The sequence below is a fragment of the Mauremys mutica genome, chromosome 3 (assembly GCF_020497125.1).
Source record: "Mauremys mutica isolate MM-2020 ecotype Southern chromosome 3, ASM2049712v1, whole genome shotgun sequence".
In the NCBI taxonomy this organism is placed as follows: Eukaryota; Metazoa; Chordata; order Testudines; family Geoemydidae; genus Mauremys; species Mauremys mutica.
The window spans coordinates 91,789,135-91,806,098 of record NC_059074.1 but is presented as its reverse complement, the minus strand read 5'-3'; the positions used below and the strand labels follow the sequence as shown (position 1 = coordinate 91,806,098).

General features: G+C 37.6%; 1 protein-coding gene across 1 annotated transcript in view; it reads left to right on the top strand.

The window, feature by feature from the left end:
- The window catches only part of MAN1A1 (mannosidase alpha class 1A member 1), a 201,860-nt gene that overhangs the window by 52,651 nt on the left and 132,245 nt on the right, over positions 1-16,964 (top strand). The gene's annotated exons all lie outside the window — the stretch shown is intronic.

Genomic DNA, 16,964 nt, shown 5'->3' with positions numbered 1-16,964 from the left:
GCTGGGTACTGATCACGTAGGTTAACTCTGCTGTGAAGGTACATACTGAGTTTGCAGGGAGCCAGGAACAATAGCTGAGGTATGAACTCACTTATTTCAGTGGGTGCTAATTCAGATGTCAGTAATTTAAATGTCAAAAGTTAACTCTTTCACTGCTTATCAAAGCATGTAAGAAAAGAGGAAGTATTATGAAGACTATTATTTTTTGATAGGTCTGTAGAAATGCACGAGGTTTTCAGAGGGGCATGATTTGTTCCTTTTTCCTGAAGGGAGGTCCTCAGCTTTCAAAAGTGTGGGAAACAAAAGTGTCTACATTTATGAGAACAGTGGACTCCATGCATTTGAAGAAGTGGGTTTTTTACCCACGAAAGCTTATACCCAAATAAATCTGTTAGCCTTTAAGGTGCCACTGGACTCCTTGTTGTGTTTGTGGATACAGAGTAACATGGCTACCCCTCTGATAAGTGTATGAGAACACTGATTTTTCTTGTTTTAGTTAATTGCTGTTTGAAAGGTTTAATATTTGTTTTGACTAAAATAGTTTCACAAAATGGTTTAAAACATTACTTGAATCTAATTGTAAATCCCTGTTTTTCTGATGTACCATAAAACAGAAGTGAAATTTCACCTTCACTAATTGATTCAGGATGGATCACTTTTCAGTAAATAAATTCTGATAAGGGTCTATAATGCAATTTACTTACTGTTGTCATTTTGCATCCAGTATAAGTTGTTCCAGTGCTCAGACAGTATAAATTGTCATCTGAAAACCAGAGACCAATATTTTAATAAGAAATAGCCATAAAATCATAAGAACAAGATATCTAAGTAGGGGTTGTAATCCTTCATGACATTAGATAGACGTGCAAGAAAATTGCTAAAGATGTACTGTACTTTGAAATATTTCTTAGCCTGAGCATTAGCAAAGGTCATGCTAGACATTCTTCACTATGGAACAAGTGAGGTGTTATACTTAACCTTTACTTTTGTGTCAAGGAAGAATAACAGCTATATTGTTGCTGAAGTTTGACAGTGATGGGCAGATCACTTTGCTAATTATGCTTGTGGATATTATAGTGCAAGATTTAGATTTGAGTAGCTGGTGCAAACTACTCGTGAGATTAATAAGCAAGAAAAAAAATTGAACATATCTCTCTTAAAATGGCCACCAGAAAAATTAAAGCTCTGGAGACCAAATCCATGTGAAATGTAGTCAGTGTAGCTTGTGATAAAGAATGAGAATGGATAAAGAATAATAAAGATGAGAAAATGAGCCTGGTACCAAGAATGGTGCATGGGGCTCTAACACTGGGGAAAATTTCAGAGACCTATAAAAGCACTGAAAAAATCATGGAGCAGATAACATGTTACCACATTGGTCATGTGGTCCCGTCTCTAGGCCATCTACTTGGTATTGGTCTCGTTCATCAAGAAAACAAACCAACATGAGCCTATGAAGTCACTTGGTAGAAGGAAGTGTTAGAAGATCCTCTGAAAATAGCTACTATTGAAATGAGCTGTGGGATATCTACTTTGTTTTTAAAATACTTCAGGTATGGTTGGGGAAGAAAAAAAAGGTACCAAATAGTGCCCCTTTTAAAGCTGCATGTAAGATTTTGGCTTTATATATTGTAAACTGGCTGCTAATTTCATATACTATATAATGCATAACTAAAGACTTTAACATTATAGAAAAGTATGGCCTCTAGCTGAAATCAGAACTTTAGGCTCAGACACAAGTCTTTAATTCTGCTGCTTGAAAGTGTCCTAAATCAGCGTGTTGGTGAAAATTAGTTGGGAGTAGTAAACTGTCTTTTGACTGTGGAAAGCTTTGGGAGTTCTTAACATCCCCCACCCCCACCCCCTAAAAAAACAAGCAAGTATATTTGCTTGATGTGGACATCCCATCCCTCTGGTGCTGACTTGATGCTGCAACTGAGTTCTAAGCCTGGGAGTGCTGAGGTGTACTAAAGAGTGTGGGGGTAAAGCTAGCCATAACTTTTGTGAGGCTGTTTTTTTATATTAAAAAAAAAATTCTTTCAAACTGGAAACTTTCTTGGAAAGCTTTAGGATTCTGAAAGTTTCTAATATTTCAGCAAAACCAGAAATATCAGGGTTTCCCCCATTTTTACCACTAAATGCACTAGTATGAATTATGTGCAGGGCATTTTTGTTTCATTTTTGAGACTGGGGATTTGTTCTTGCTGTTTGGACTTCTCAAAATCTCCAGCTTTTGAGAAATTTAGTGGTTTAAAAACAAAAAAAGAAGAAAATTGAAAGTGGGAGAGAGAACCTATGAATATCACTTATTTTATTGCATTCAGTGGCAAAAATGGTAGTAGGGCAAAACAAAAACAATTTTGAAATCTGTGGGTTTTTAAAAAAAAGAAAAACCAAAACCTCAGGGTTTTTGTTTCAGAAAGAAAATGATATAAAATCTTCAATACCCAGTTTTGGTATGGAGTAGTGACACTGTCACCTTGTAGGGTAGGACTGCTATTTAGCATGATTTCAAACATACACATCTTTCCATTTCTGTCTTAATTCCCTGCTTGGCCTAATAAACTTCTTATCTCATGTAGCAGTCAGAGTTATTGCATGAAATGAACCAGTCATGTTGGAAACCAGTTCTTCACTAATTAAAGCAATATGCTGTAGTATGTATCCTCCTCAAAGTGCATTAGCTTGACCCATTTGAAATGGGGATTAACTGACATAGTGTCAAATATGAGCTGAGAGCCCATGGAAAGTCAGAACTGAAAATCTTAGCTTTATGAATAGTAGGGAGAAATTAAATGGTCTTTGGCATTGTAGAAAGAAATCTGTAAGTTCTGCCCTTCTTTCTCCTCCAGACATAACATAAGAACGGCCGTACCGGGTCAGACCAAAGGTCCATCTAGCCCAGTATCTGTCTACCGACAGTGGCCAATGCCAGGTGCCCCAGAGGGAGTGAATCTAACAGGCAATGATCAAGTGATCGCTCTCCTGCCATTAATCCCCATCCTCTGATGAACAGAGGCTAGGGACACCATTCTTACCCATCCTAGCTAATAGCCATTTATGGACTTAGCCACCATGAATTTATCCAGTCCTGTTTTAAACATTGTTATAGTCCTAGCCTTCACAACCTCCTCAGGTAAGGAGTTCCACAAGTTGACTGTGCGCTGTGTGAAGAAGAACTTCCTTTTATTTGTTTTAAACCTGCTGCCTATTAATTTCATCTGGTGACCCCTAGTTCTTGTATTATGGGAATAAGTAAATAACTTTTGCTTATCCACTCTCTCAACATCACTCATGATTTTATATACCTCTACCATATCCCCCCTTAGTCTTCTCTTTTCCAAGCTGAAGAGTCCTAGCCTCTTTAATCTTTCCTCGTATGGGACCCTCTCTAACCCCCTAATCATTTTAGTTGCCCTTTTCTGAACCTTTTCTAGTGCTAGAATATCTTTTTTGAGGTGAGGAGACCACATCTGTACACAGTATTCGAGATGTGGGCGTACCATGGATTTATATAAGGGCAATAATATATTCTCAGTCTTATTCTCTATCCCCTTTTTAATGATTCCTAATATCCTGTTTGCTTTTTTGACCGCCTCTGCACGCTGCGTGGACATCTTCAGAGAACTATCCACGATGACTCCAAGATCTTTTTCCTGACTCGTTGTAGCTAAATTAGCCCCCATCATGTTGTATGTATAGTTGGGGTTATTTTTTCCAATGTACATTACTTTACATTTATCCACATTAAATTTCATTTGCCCAATCACTTAGTTTTGTGAGATCTTTTTGAAGTTCTTCACAATCTGCTTTGGTCTTAACTATCTTGAGCAGTTTAGTATCCTCTGCAAACTTTGCCACCTCACTGTTTACCCCTTTCTCCAGATCATTTATGAATAAATTGAATAGGATTGGTCCTAGGACTGACCCTTGGGGAACACCACTAGTTACCCCTCTCCATTCTGAGAATTTACCATTAATTCCTACCCTTTGTTCCCTGTCCTTTAACCAGTTCTCAGTCCATGAAAGGACCTTCCTTTTTATCCCATGACAGCTTAATTTATGTAAGAGCCTTTGGTGAGGGACCTTGTCAAAGGCTTTCTGGAAATCTAAGTACACTATGTCCACCGGATCCCCCTTGTCCACATGTTTGTTGACGCCTTCAAAGAACTCTAATAGATTAGTAAGACACGATTTCCCTTTACAGAAACCATGTTGACTATTGCTCAAGAGTTTGTTTTTCTATGTGTCTGATAATTTTATTCTTTACTATTATTTCGACTAATTTGCCCGGTACCGACGTTAGACTTACCGGTCTGTAATTGCCGGGATCACCTCTAGAGCCCTTTTTAAATATTGGCGTTACATTAGCTAACTTCCAGTCATTGGGTACCAAAGCCGATTTAAAGGACAGGTTACAAACCTTAGTTAATAGTTCCGCAACTTCACATTTGAGTTCTTTCAGAACTCTTGGGTGAATGCCATCTGGTCCCGGTGACTTGTTAATGTTGAGTTTATCAATTAATTCCAAAACCTCCTCTAGTGACACTTCAATCTGTGACAGTTCCTCAGATTTGTCAGACAATTTCCCTTCCCCTCAACCGCTTTCCCTGAAACTATACTGAATGTGCTCATTAGCATGTGTATGTGCAGTAAAAGGAGTAGTGATAGATAGATAACCAATATGCATGTAACTTCCTAGTATCTCAGTAGGCCATTACTGGGAAGCATGTTTTAAAATTAACACAGTTTTCAGACTTCGTAGGTTTGCCAACCCTCCAGGGTTGTCCTGGAGTCTCCAGGAATTAAAAATTAATCTTTAATTAAAGACTATGTCATGTGACAAAACCTCCAGGAATACATCCAACCAAAATTGGCAGCCCTAGCTCTAGGTGATCTGTTAGCCATGCAGTCTGGTTTTAAGTTTGTAGGGATCATGATTTCAGAATATTTTCCGATGAGGTTTTACTGCAGGACGGAATTGTATCTTTGTTGCAGCTTTTGCACATGGAAGGCAGTATGGTCTAGTGAATGTGGCATTGGACTGGGAATCAGACCTGGGTTCTATTCATGGATGTCGCTGACCTGCTCTCAGTGTGACTTACGAAAGTCACTTTATTCCTCTGTGCCTTTGTTTCCCTTTCCACTCTGTCTTGTATAGACTATAGGTTCTTTGGCACAGGGAGGTCGCTCAGTATGTGTTTGCACAGTGCAAAGCACAGTGGAGCCCCAATATGGCACTACTATAATACATATAATTAACAGTGCTTGTCCATGGTAACATGCAAGTTCTTTCCATGGCTACTGCTTGGCTGTGTGGAAGGCACTGACTCCACATAGGAGCAGTGTAACACTACAGTTTTCTGCTTCTGGGTGTGAGACACACAAAAGTTAGAACTTCTAGGGCTTGTCTAAACAAGAGAATTTACTGCTAGAGGCATTGGTATAACTCCTTTAGTTTTCCTTTTATGCCTTCTCACCTTGCTCCTCAAGAGGATTGTGCCTTTGCTGCTATTGCACTGTGTTTAATACTATTAATGTGCAAATACAATATCTAGTTCTATAACTGACAGTAAGTCTCATAAAACCCTTCTGAGATATTTCAGTGAGTTTCCAAAACCAATTGAATACTGGGTTTGAGGGTGGGAGTGTTGGGGGGTGGGCGGGATGAGGAAGACTCATTAGTTTTTACCCCCATCTTCCATACAAAAATGAAAACCACAGCCACAGTTTTCAGGTAAATTTAATTAAACACCGTTTGGGAGGTGGGAGTGTTAGTGAGAGTGGGAGGGGGAAGGAAAGGATGCGACAAAATCATAGTGGTGGTAAACATGCATTCGCTTTTAAAGTAACTGATTTGGAAGGAGGAGACCAGGGACTAGACTTAACTCCTACAGTGTTGGACACTCAAATGCAGCTGTACTTTATTGATTTTGATCTTTGTATTTATTGTCTCTGCTAAAGTTACTGGCCAAAAGTTTACTTCTCTTGGCACTGCAGAGCCAGTTCAACTATGGGAGAACCTAAAAATTAAGTTCCAATCGTAAAATCTTAATGCTGATTCACGAGCCAGAAAGAATCCTGGTTGACTTTCACATTTGGGGGTTGAGTGTACAGAGAGGGCAGCTAGATGGGGGGGAAAAAACTCAAGTTATTAGTAAACTAAGCAGATTTGATCTGGGAGCCCACTGTGAAAATGCTAGAATTCTGTATAAAGAACTATATCTGTGGACTCATAACAGGAGTCTTCTTAATTGTAATTGAAGAAGAGAAGTTAGTGTCTGCCCGTGCCACCCCTAACTTTCCCAAGGCAGAGGGAGCTAAACATGCAAGGAAAAAAATCATAGGAGCAGCCAGTCGAAGGAGAGCGCTTTACCCTGAGGTTTATTTAAGTTAACAATAAAGTAAAACCCCCAGAAGGTGTAAGTTTGTTTTTGTTTGATTTTGGTTTTTGTTGGATTGCATTCAATATATGTGTACTGTATTTGTATTGGGGTGGGATATCCGTTTGCTTACATTGCTTTATTAAATAACCCCCATTTTAGGACATATCCCCAAAGATGTTATGTAGAATTCTGCTCCACTTTGTTATATGATCACCTTCATTAAGCTATTGGATTTTTGTTGGTCTGTTAATTGGTCTCTAAATCTTATGCTCTTAAATGCCGTGGGTAACATTTTCAGAAGTCTGCCTAGTCGCCAAAGTCCTTGTCTGCTCTTTATGCAACATTAAGAATATGAGGAAACCTGCATAGGCACAGTTGAGTTTCCCTTAACCATATAAAACTACTATATACAAGCATGTACCTAGGAGAACTAAATAAATAAATACACTGCTGCTATTAGATTTAGATGGCTTCTTCAAGAGAAGAGGAACCCGAAACTAGAGGTATACAACCCAATTCCTATACACCACAGTCCACTGAAAAGTCAGTTAGGAAGACTCATTGGATTGAAAGTGTTCTGTTCATTTTCCGCTATTGCCAATTGACTGTATTAAAATCTAATCCGAAGTGTTGAAATCTGACAACATTCCAGCACTGTAGGGGATTAGCCAGATTTTAACTAGGGCTTTGCTACATTTGGCTTTGGTGCATTTTTAATAATTAATCATTCTCTTGGTAACTTTAATCGCTAACAATATATTGGAGTATCATCAAGGAAAAAAAACCCTGTAGTGAATTTTAAATCTAGGAAGTCAGCTTCTTAAAATCTGAGTCAGCCTTTACCTCAGCACTTTAATAACAGCTATAGGTATACAGAAATGTCAGCTTTGAGTCAGACATTTGTACGTTTCTGCATATAGTGAGGATAACATAATTCAGTGTGTTCTTGGTAGTACTGTATGTGTACTTAGAAAACTTGCAGGTGATTCCTGTTTGAGAACATAATAAAATGTCTACTATGTAAGGTTGCTTCCTGTCTGTTAGCCCAGGATAACTTCTTATGATACATAATCAGGTTCATATTTTTTTTCTTGTACTGAATAAAAGTTGTGCCAGCTCTTGCTGGGTAGATGAAATGAGAAATTGAGGCAGCCATGTTTGATCTGGCCAGGATACAGATGCAGAAAACAGAACAGTAGCATATCTGAGTGCAGCGTTTCATAAAATGTACACTTGTGATTATTAAATTACTACAGTGTGTTCTGTGCCCTGGCTTAGCTCTTCCACTTCTGTATAAACAGTAGCTGAGAAAATGGCAAAACAATAGTTGCTTCATTCTGGTTATGGAAGTAATGTAAAATAGTCTAAAATATTAGACGTATTTCTTTAGTGCATCTCAATACTATTAAAGACTTTATCACAGAAATACAAAGTATTAAGTAACCATTATGGCTGCCAAGCAATTAAAAAAAATAATTGCCTAATAGAATACCATTTATTTAAATATTTTTCGATGTTTTCTACATTTTCAAATATACTGACTTCAGTTACAACATAGAATACAAAGTGTACAGTGCTCACTTTATATTTGTTAGATATTTGTGCTATAAAAAATAAAATAGTATTTTTCAATTCACTTCATACAAGTACTGTAATGCAATCTGTATCATGAAAGTTGAACTTAAAAATGTAGAATTATGTACAAAAAATAACAGCATTCATAAATAAAACAATGTTAAACTTTAGCACCTACAAATCCATTCAGTCCTCCTCCTTGTTCAGACAATCACTCAGACAAACAAGTTTGTTTACATTTGCAGGAGATGATGCTGCCTGCTTCTTGTTTACAATGTCACCTGAAAGTGAGAACAGGCATTCACATTTATTATGCGTTGTAATTTAAATCAATATATTTGAAAATGTAGAAAAACATCCAAAAAACATTTAATAAATTTCAATTGGTATTCTGTTTAACAGTGTGATTAAAACTGATTGATCATTACTTTTTTAATTGCGATAATTTTTTTTAGTTAATCGCGTGAGTTAATTGTGATTAATCGCCAGCCCTAGTAACTATAAAAACTACCTTTTCCTTAGGACAAGAAAGGACAATTGTACTGCTTTTAGGAAGGCCATCTGTTAGTGGGGTATGCCAAATTTCCTAAGTTTTAAAACAACTCCTTTTTGTCTCTGAAACCGCACGCCAAAAGTCAAGATTTCTTGATGCAACTCATCCCGTATTCTTTTGTTGGACACAAAGGATTACAAGGTCGGGGCCTAGTTTTGGATGCTGGATTGGGTAGTGGATGTATCAAGATGGGATACAAGGCATTGAGAGTGATATTGTGTTGGGAAGTGTTGATGGTCCTCTCCTTGCTCCTCCCCCAGTTTGTTTTGCACTATGCTGTGAGATCAAGGCAGCTGATTTCCTTCCATTCCAGCTAAGTACAGCGCTGGTAGAGGAGGAAGAGAAATGCTGCGGAGAAAAGGAAAAAGGATCTTTACTTCACTTCCTCTTCATTCTAGTGCCTTAGAGATTTTTTTGAAACTCTGTTTTTCAGCCTGAGATAAGGAGCCAGCAGACCCACATGTGTGACCTGCGTGCGAGTCTTGCACCACAAGCTGATAAATACTGCTGTCTACTTCCCCATTTTTTAGACTGTTGTTTTAGATAGCTTTGGTAGCTGGGAAGTTGTTTTGACGCAGTAAACTTATTTTTTCATTCAGCTTGTTAATTTTATCTGACATTATTAGTTATTGGATTTAATGTTCTTTTTGGCAACTTGATGGCTGTCTTCTGTTTCAATTTTTCAGTCAATAACATCCATTAACAACTCTCTTCTCTAGTCCAGTGGGGACAACCTTTTGGTGTCTTTTTCACAAATCACCACTTCTTGCATTCATAACTGTGTGGACTACATTGCATTAGAAAACATATGGTTCATTAATGATTTTGGTCTTTCATTCACAATTTTATAACTTCTCAATGTGAACTCTAGCAGTCTTGTAATGGAAAAGTAGTAATAGAAAAGTATTTATGGTGTTATTCCTCCACCCACCCACTTGGCAGCTGGCAACAAGATCTTTGTCAGATGAGTTTGACAGCAGCTGCTACAGACTATAGAGGCCCAAATCCCTTAATTCTTTGTCAACTTCTTTTTTTTCCCAACTTTCCTTTTTATTATCCACCTCATGAATTCTTTCCAGTTTCCACTTTGTAGTATTTATTTCCCAGGCAAAGGCTGTCCCACCCCAGTCAAGTCACGTACAGTACGTTGGTTACCATTTCAAAATCAACAGATCATAGACTTAGAGTATAAGGTCAGAAGAGACTATAGATAATCTAATCTGATCTCCTGTATATCACAGTCCATTACATTTCAATTCACCCAGTTACCCTTGTGTTTAAGCTACCAGCTTGTTTGACTAAATCATAACTTGTGTTTGGCTAAAACATCTCTTGCAAAATTCTCTACATCAAGGCATGAGACTCCACCATTGCCATTTGTAGTTTGTTCAAATGGTAAATCACTTGGTTAAAAATGTGTGCCCAATTTCCCGTTTGACTTGTCTGGCTTCAGCTTCCAGTCTGTGATGCTTTTATGCCTTTCTCTGCTACACTCAAGGGCTCTTTAGTACCTGGTATTTTCTCCCAGTGAAGGTACTTATACAATATAATCAAAGTCACCTCTCAACCTTTTTTGACAAGTTAAACAGGCACTGTAAGTCATTTTTTCCAACCCTTGAATAATTTTATAGCTCTTTTCTGCACATTCTCCAGTTTTTTCAAGACCCTTTTAAAAATGTAGACACCAAACTATATGTAGTATTTCATTGTCGATCACACCAATGCCATACACAGAGGTAAAATCACCTTGCTACTCCCTCTGTTTAGCTGTCCAAGATTCACATTAGGCCATTTTGCCACAGTATCGCACTGGGAACTCATGTGGACTTGCTTGTCCACTATGACCCCATAATCCTTTTCAGAGTCATTGCTTTCCAATGTACATTTTCTCACTGTGTAGGTATGACCTCCATTCCCTGTTCCTAGATGTAGGTATGACCTCCATTCCCTGTTGCATTTGGTGGTATTAAAATCCATATTATTTAAATTGGGGACAGCTTACCATGTGATCTCTGTTGCTCTGATTGACTGCTCTGTCTCTGTATCATTTATCATTCTGCCAGTCTTTGTCATCCACAAATTTTATCAGGCAGTTTATTTACTTTCAGATCACTGATGAAAATGTTGAATAGTGTAAGGTCTAGTGTTGATCCCTTTGGAACCCACTAGAAACACCTCCTTTCACTGACTATTCTCTTTTTAATATCTTTTAGCTAGTCAAATCTTAATCCATTTAATGTGTGCTCTATTGACCACCTTCTTTACTTTTGTTCCTACCCTAAGTAAGACAAACCACATGCTATTTTTTATTTAAAATATGTAACTAAAATAGAACATCAGTTGCCTTTTTGTGTGTGTGTTTTTTTAATTACACTTAACTCCTTGATTATTCTCTGGTACTACTACCCTTTCAGTAAACTTGTACATTTGAGTATTCCTGCAATTATGAACTAAATTAACTTTCACTGTCAAACTTTAAGGATTTGAACCCAGTTTCTCAAATTTGGCTCCGAACTGTAATACTAACTTCTAAGTGTATAATCCCTTTTCAAGTAATTATCCTCCAATTTGATCAGTGTTTTTTCTGTGCCATCCCCAAAACAGTGAAGAATCTAGAATACATCCCTACTAAGTTTCATTGACGTTATTTGCAACTCAGCAGTGAACCATTAGTATATTTTTATAGTGCTATCTAAGTCAAACATCTTTTTGTTAGAAAAGTCTTGTGAAACATTTTAAAATAGTTTACTTAAATTTGAGAGAAATGCTTGTTGGATTTCCTTTATTCCCCACATTTGTTGCCCTACTGAAAAAAGAGCTTAGCATGATAGCGTTATGTTGAAATGATAATTAGCAATCTTACTTTGCTTTTGATGCTCAGAAAGCATCTGCTTTATTCTAATAAAGGCATTGAAATTAAACTCATTGGTCTATAATTCTTGGGACTTTGAGATTTAATGTTGGTGTAATTACACAGTTACATGTGGTCTACATATGCAAGTTTTCAAAAAGGTTATATGTGTATTTATAGGCTTGAGTAATTTAGCTAACAACATGATATTAAGTGATTTGTTTCTTAGTTTGCCATTTCATTTCTAGAAAGTTCCTGTTTCTTTCCTGATGTATTTGGTGGGTTTGAATGGTTACAATTGTGTTTTTTTTCATGGTACAATTGTATGCTTTATGTAGCTTTCTTGTAATTTTGAGTTCCCATAAATAGTACTTGTGAGTTAACTCAGTATTTCCAACGCCATGTGCTCAAAATTCATGAGTCAGGCCTCAAAACTATGAAACTAAAAAAAATACATGTTAAGTTCTTTGTATTGGCCTTATGGTTTCATATCTGTTCAGGCATTGGGGTATTCACGTTTTCAAGCTGTTGATGAAACTTGAGGGCTTCATTTGGTTACTTTTTTTTAAGAGGGAGAGACTTTTATGTAATCACTGGATTCCAGGAGCTGGAGCCTTGAGAATAACACCCAATATTATGAGAGTCTCAATAAAATGGTGAGAGTTGACAACTCTCTCTACTTTCTTCCTTGGTTAAGAATTTTAGGCCAGTCTTCTTGCTCAGTACTGTAGAGATACCAATCATGGCTCCATATTTAGGGCTGAGTTGAGGGTTTTTATGTTTTATATTTATAAAATATTCTGCATTACCCTCTGTAGCTGCTTTTTTGGAGATCTCCGCTTTAAACTTTTGTGTATTAAGAAGAAATCAGTATCTTTCCAAATACATCTAATTAAAAAAAATGGGGTGTTTTAATGTGTCTAAAATCTGAATGACTTCAGTTCCCATGCTACAGAATGTGGATGGTACAGTGTTCAAAATATAGGGGAGCACTCAGAAAAAGCAGACTTTAATTTTTTTATCACCACAGCCAGCTTGTCATATAAATACAGGGGAGTCTGTCTGAGAGTCTCTCCATATTGTTCACTCAAGCTGGTAGTGAGCCTCTCAGCTCAGGTAGACACTTGTGCTAGCGGGGCTTGAGCTAGCACGCTAAAATAGCAGCGTGGGTGGTGATGTACCCGCAGAGACTTGGGCTAGCCACCCCCCTGGGTCATGGGTCTATCCACCAAGGCTGGGAGGCTCACTGCCAGCTGCTGTTTAGATGTACCTAGGAAGACGGCATCCTTATTACAACTGCTCGCATCAGATAGCAAAATTGTTTTTCTGCTCCTCACAGGAAACAGCTGCAGCCATGAATGACTCCAAACCTCCTTCCTCAACAGGGCAGAAGCATCTTTTTCTCTTGCTCAAAGCTGGGGGTGGGTTAGGTGACACACCCTGGAATGCAGTGCTTAACTCTTTAGAGCAGTGGTTTTCAACCTGTGGACCGGGGGGGTCCCTCAGACTAAAATTTCCAAAGGGGTCTGTACCTCCATTCAAAACATATTTAGGGGTCCACAAATGCAAAAAAGTTGAAAACCACCACTTTAAAGACATTAGCTGTATTAAAAGAGGATTAACATAGGGAGAGGTATTGCAATGCAAGCAGAGGAAAAGTCCATCAAAATGCACAGAAGGAAATCAAGATACAAACTCTTTTTTTCCCCCTGTAAGTGGAGCTGAACTATTACAGAATTCGCTATAAGCAGGTTTCACAGTACTTGGTTATTAAATGTCTCTAGAACCATAACATGATATGATGTATCCGCTTATCTGTTTCCTAGTAGAGTTCCTGAGCATGCCCCTTGCTTTCTTGTATGATTTTGTTGACTTAGATCATAGTGTACCATTCCTGAACTGCTGTCCTGCAGCTACCACTAGTGTACAATGTCTTGCATTTTGTATCATCCTTTACATTTGTAAGGACATTTGTTGGATTTAGATAAGCACAAGTTACTTTATTAAGTTAAAGGGACGCTGTCAGCTTGAATTTATGAGAAAGGGGCTCCATGCAGGGGTTGTGGGAAGAGGAGACGCCCTTCTGGTTTCAAACCTCAAACAGCAGCAATTCTGCTGTACTGTTACTGGTAAACATCCTCTTGCAGGCCCTAGGGCTGAGTGAACTTGAGCTCTCAGAGTGGAGGTCTAAGGTGAAGTTACGCTAGTGCCTGACATGGAGTGGGAATTTTCAGTATTATAGCTATGCTGATCTTAGGATATTATAGAGGTGTGGGTGAAGTAATATCTTTTCTTGATACAACTTCTGTTGGTAAAAGACCGTTCTTTTATAGGGAAAGGTAGAGTGTCACAGATAAGTTAATATATGTTACAAGAGACCATTCAGGGCGAAGTGGAGTAGATTAGCAGCTGGCAATCAACATCACCGTGCAAGTGGGTAAATACACGGTTCTGAGAAATGCACAAAGAAGATAGTTAATGAAGTTAATTTTTTTCCTATAACCAGTTACAGTAATGTAAGGTGTCACAAGTAAGTAATAACAGAAGAATTAGTATGTTCTTCAAACAGTGCTCTTAAAAAAAATTGGCAGCCCTGTCATTTCTGTACAAGGAGTCAAATTGCTTATCTGTTTCATGAATAAGCAAGAGACCTGAAGCTCTAAATTCTAAAACAGGAAACCAAAACTGCAATTAGTACAGCAGTTCAACACAGGAATATAGTGTTGCTTTGTAGTCTTAGTACAAATCCACGTTGCTGATTTATTTCTATGGTGGTAAACATTTCAAGAACAGTATGCCAGTGTTAAAGTTACACTGGCAACTAAATACATATTTCTAAAAAATTAGTTATCTGTTGTTGACTCAGCAAGATGAATTCACAGGCAAACTAGTGTTCTCAAATGTTAGCCAATACATCTAGGTGCTTCTGCATCGAACACACAATTAGATCACATATGTAAACAAAAATAAATTTAAAATATAAATATTAAACTACTGAGTAAATCTGGCTTAAAATAAGCGTGTTTATTATCGACTAAAATTCCTTTTTGCTAAGAAGCAGCATATAAACAGTTTGAGACTGAAATAACATTTTTGAGATGTTATCAGTGGAAGTGGAAGTTTAGACTAGAATGCTGCTTTTATTATTACTGCTATTATCTGTATTACCATAAGACCTAAGATACCCAATCATGGACCAATACCTCAGTGCGAAAGGCACTGTACAAACACAGAACAAAAACATAGTCAAGTCCCTTTACTAAGTTAAAGGGACACTGTCAGCTTGAATTTATGAGAAAGGGGCATTATGCATTATAGAGCTGCTTCCTCAGTCTGTTAACTTTTTTTACATCCTTTGCTAACAGTGCCTCCACTTGGAAATGCTTGGATATTCTGTTTTTGCTCTGTTAGTTTTCCAGTAAGCATTTTAATAGTTTCCAGTACTGTTTCCTCAGGATTTTAAGCCCTCTTCTGTTCTACCAGTACTTTATTCACTGAGTCTTTCTGATTTGATTTGGTGTTGTGTGTATTACCCTTGTGAATTCCTCTCATCTTTGCTCTATCTATAATTTTTAATTATGGTAATCATTTAAAATACAGTATTCTAAAAGCAGAAGTTTCATAACAGCAGTAATAAATTGCAGCTAGCACTGAACTGCATGCATGTGTGGCAAGCCTGCTGTGATATCAGCACTGACCTTGTTTCTTGCTTCATGGGTGTTGGGCTCCTGCCAAACTTCCTGCCCATCATAAAATCTTGTGGAGGAGTAGGATTTACGAACACACACTCTGGAGCCGACAGTTGGATCAGTGATACTACAAGTCTTAATTTGTTTAATATTCATATTAAAAAAGGGATTTTTATTCTTAGCTTAGGTTTTCTATTGATCCAAGTTTTTATATAGTGCTCAATCAACATATCAGTTCCTCCATAGAGTACCTGAAGAGTTGTCCCCATGCCCTTGTGAACAGACACTAAGCATATGTGTTTTGCAGGTGAATGTGGGCTGGCTAGCCTGGCACAAGCTGTGCCATTGTGGCATCCTCAGTATGTTGGCTATGGCTGTGATGGAATTTATTCAGACTGTACACTCCATTTGGAGGAAGCTTGAGACAACCTAAAGCCAATAGCAAGTATCTCTGGTGGCTTCCTGCCCCTGCCTCACCAGCCCCGCACCAGTGTGATAGGTTCATGAATCTTCAGGGAAAAGTCAGTGTAAGATTTTAAACACTGGTGATGTATTTTGTTTTGTGACAAAACAGGGTAGATACTTTTTTAAATGGAAAGTTGTGATAAACTGACTTCTTTAAATCCCCAAAATCAAGAAGGAGGGTTGCAGCCTTCACGAGTCACCAGCACTAGTTCTAGAAATAGCATCTAATACCTCTTTTGGTTTTGAATTGGAAGATAAACTGGTTGACATGCACACTTAATTGAAGACAAAGATGAAAAAAACTGTCTGTATCCATTTGTCTCTGGTATTACAGTTATATTGTAAGCTCTGTGTGGCGGAGACTGTATTTGTGTTCTGTTGTAAAGTGCCTAGCACAATGGGGCCTCGCCCATGAGTAGGGCTCCTCGGAACAGTAATACGAATAATAGTAGGTGAGGTCACTTGAGGTCCAGGCAGGGCCAAGTGGAATATAAACAAAATTCAGTTAGAGAAAGGATGTTCTTTTGATTGCAGTGCGTGATTAGAAGACGAGTTCAAGGGTCTATTCCTTGTTTTGTCAAGCACTCCTGTGTGACCCTAGAAAATGAGAATAGTATTTTCTAACTCTTGATGTTGTCAAACTTAGTAAATCAGTAGTGTTTTAAGATCCTCAGTGGCTGTTTAGTACTATGTACTGAGTGTGCAAGACAAAGACTGACTGACTGACAACCCAAAAAAAGACTCTGACATTTTCAAAACTAGAACATTCACTGGTATTACAGTGGTCGTAGATCTTATGTACTTTTGTCGGTCTTATACGTGGAAAAATATTGTTAAAGCTTGTTACTACTTGAAAGGACATTATCTATTAAATTTTAGTGTGTACAATACAAGTAGGCTGGGCAGAATGTGATTTAAAAAAAATTTCAGTGGATAATATGTTTAAGCATTTCTTTAAAATTTTTGTCAAATTCAAAACTTCACAGTTGTGGGAAATTATGGGGGGGAAGTGAGACAACTAAATGAAATTAGACACTGAGATTCAAAAAGTTAATTTTATAACCATTAAAATAAAAAATTGTCAACATCACATTTAAAAATATACAAAGTAAATATCCTTAAATCAAACTAAGCTCTCAAGCAGCATTTTTCTTATTTTGACAATCTGTAAATTTCTGCAACCCATAGAAATGTTTTTCATCAGCTTCTGTGTTTACAGTGAAATACATTTGCTGACATGACATTTACAGATGGAAATCTAATCCTTCCAAGCCAAAGTATAAAACACACTTCCCCTCCCCCCCCCACCCCAATCCAGTAGAAAAGTCAATGAAACATAAACATTCCCCTATAGTATTTGAAACAAAAACATTTAGTGTTTTGCTCAGGCAAGAGAATCAAAATGAAGTGACTAGAAACTAGTTGTCTACTTGTTTGTATGTTAA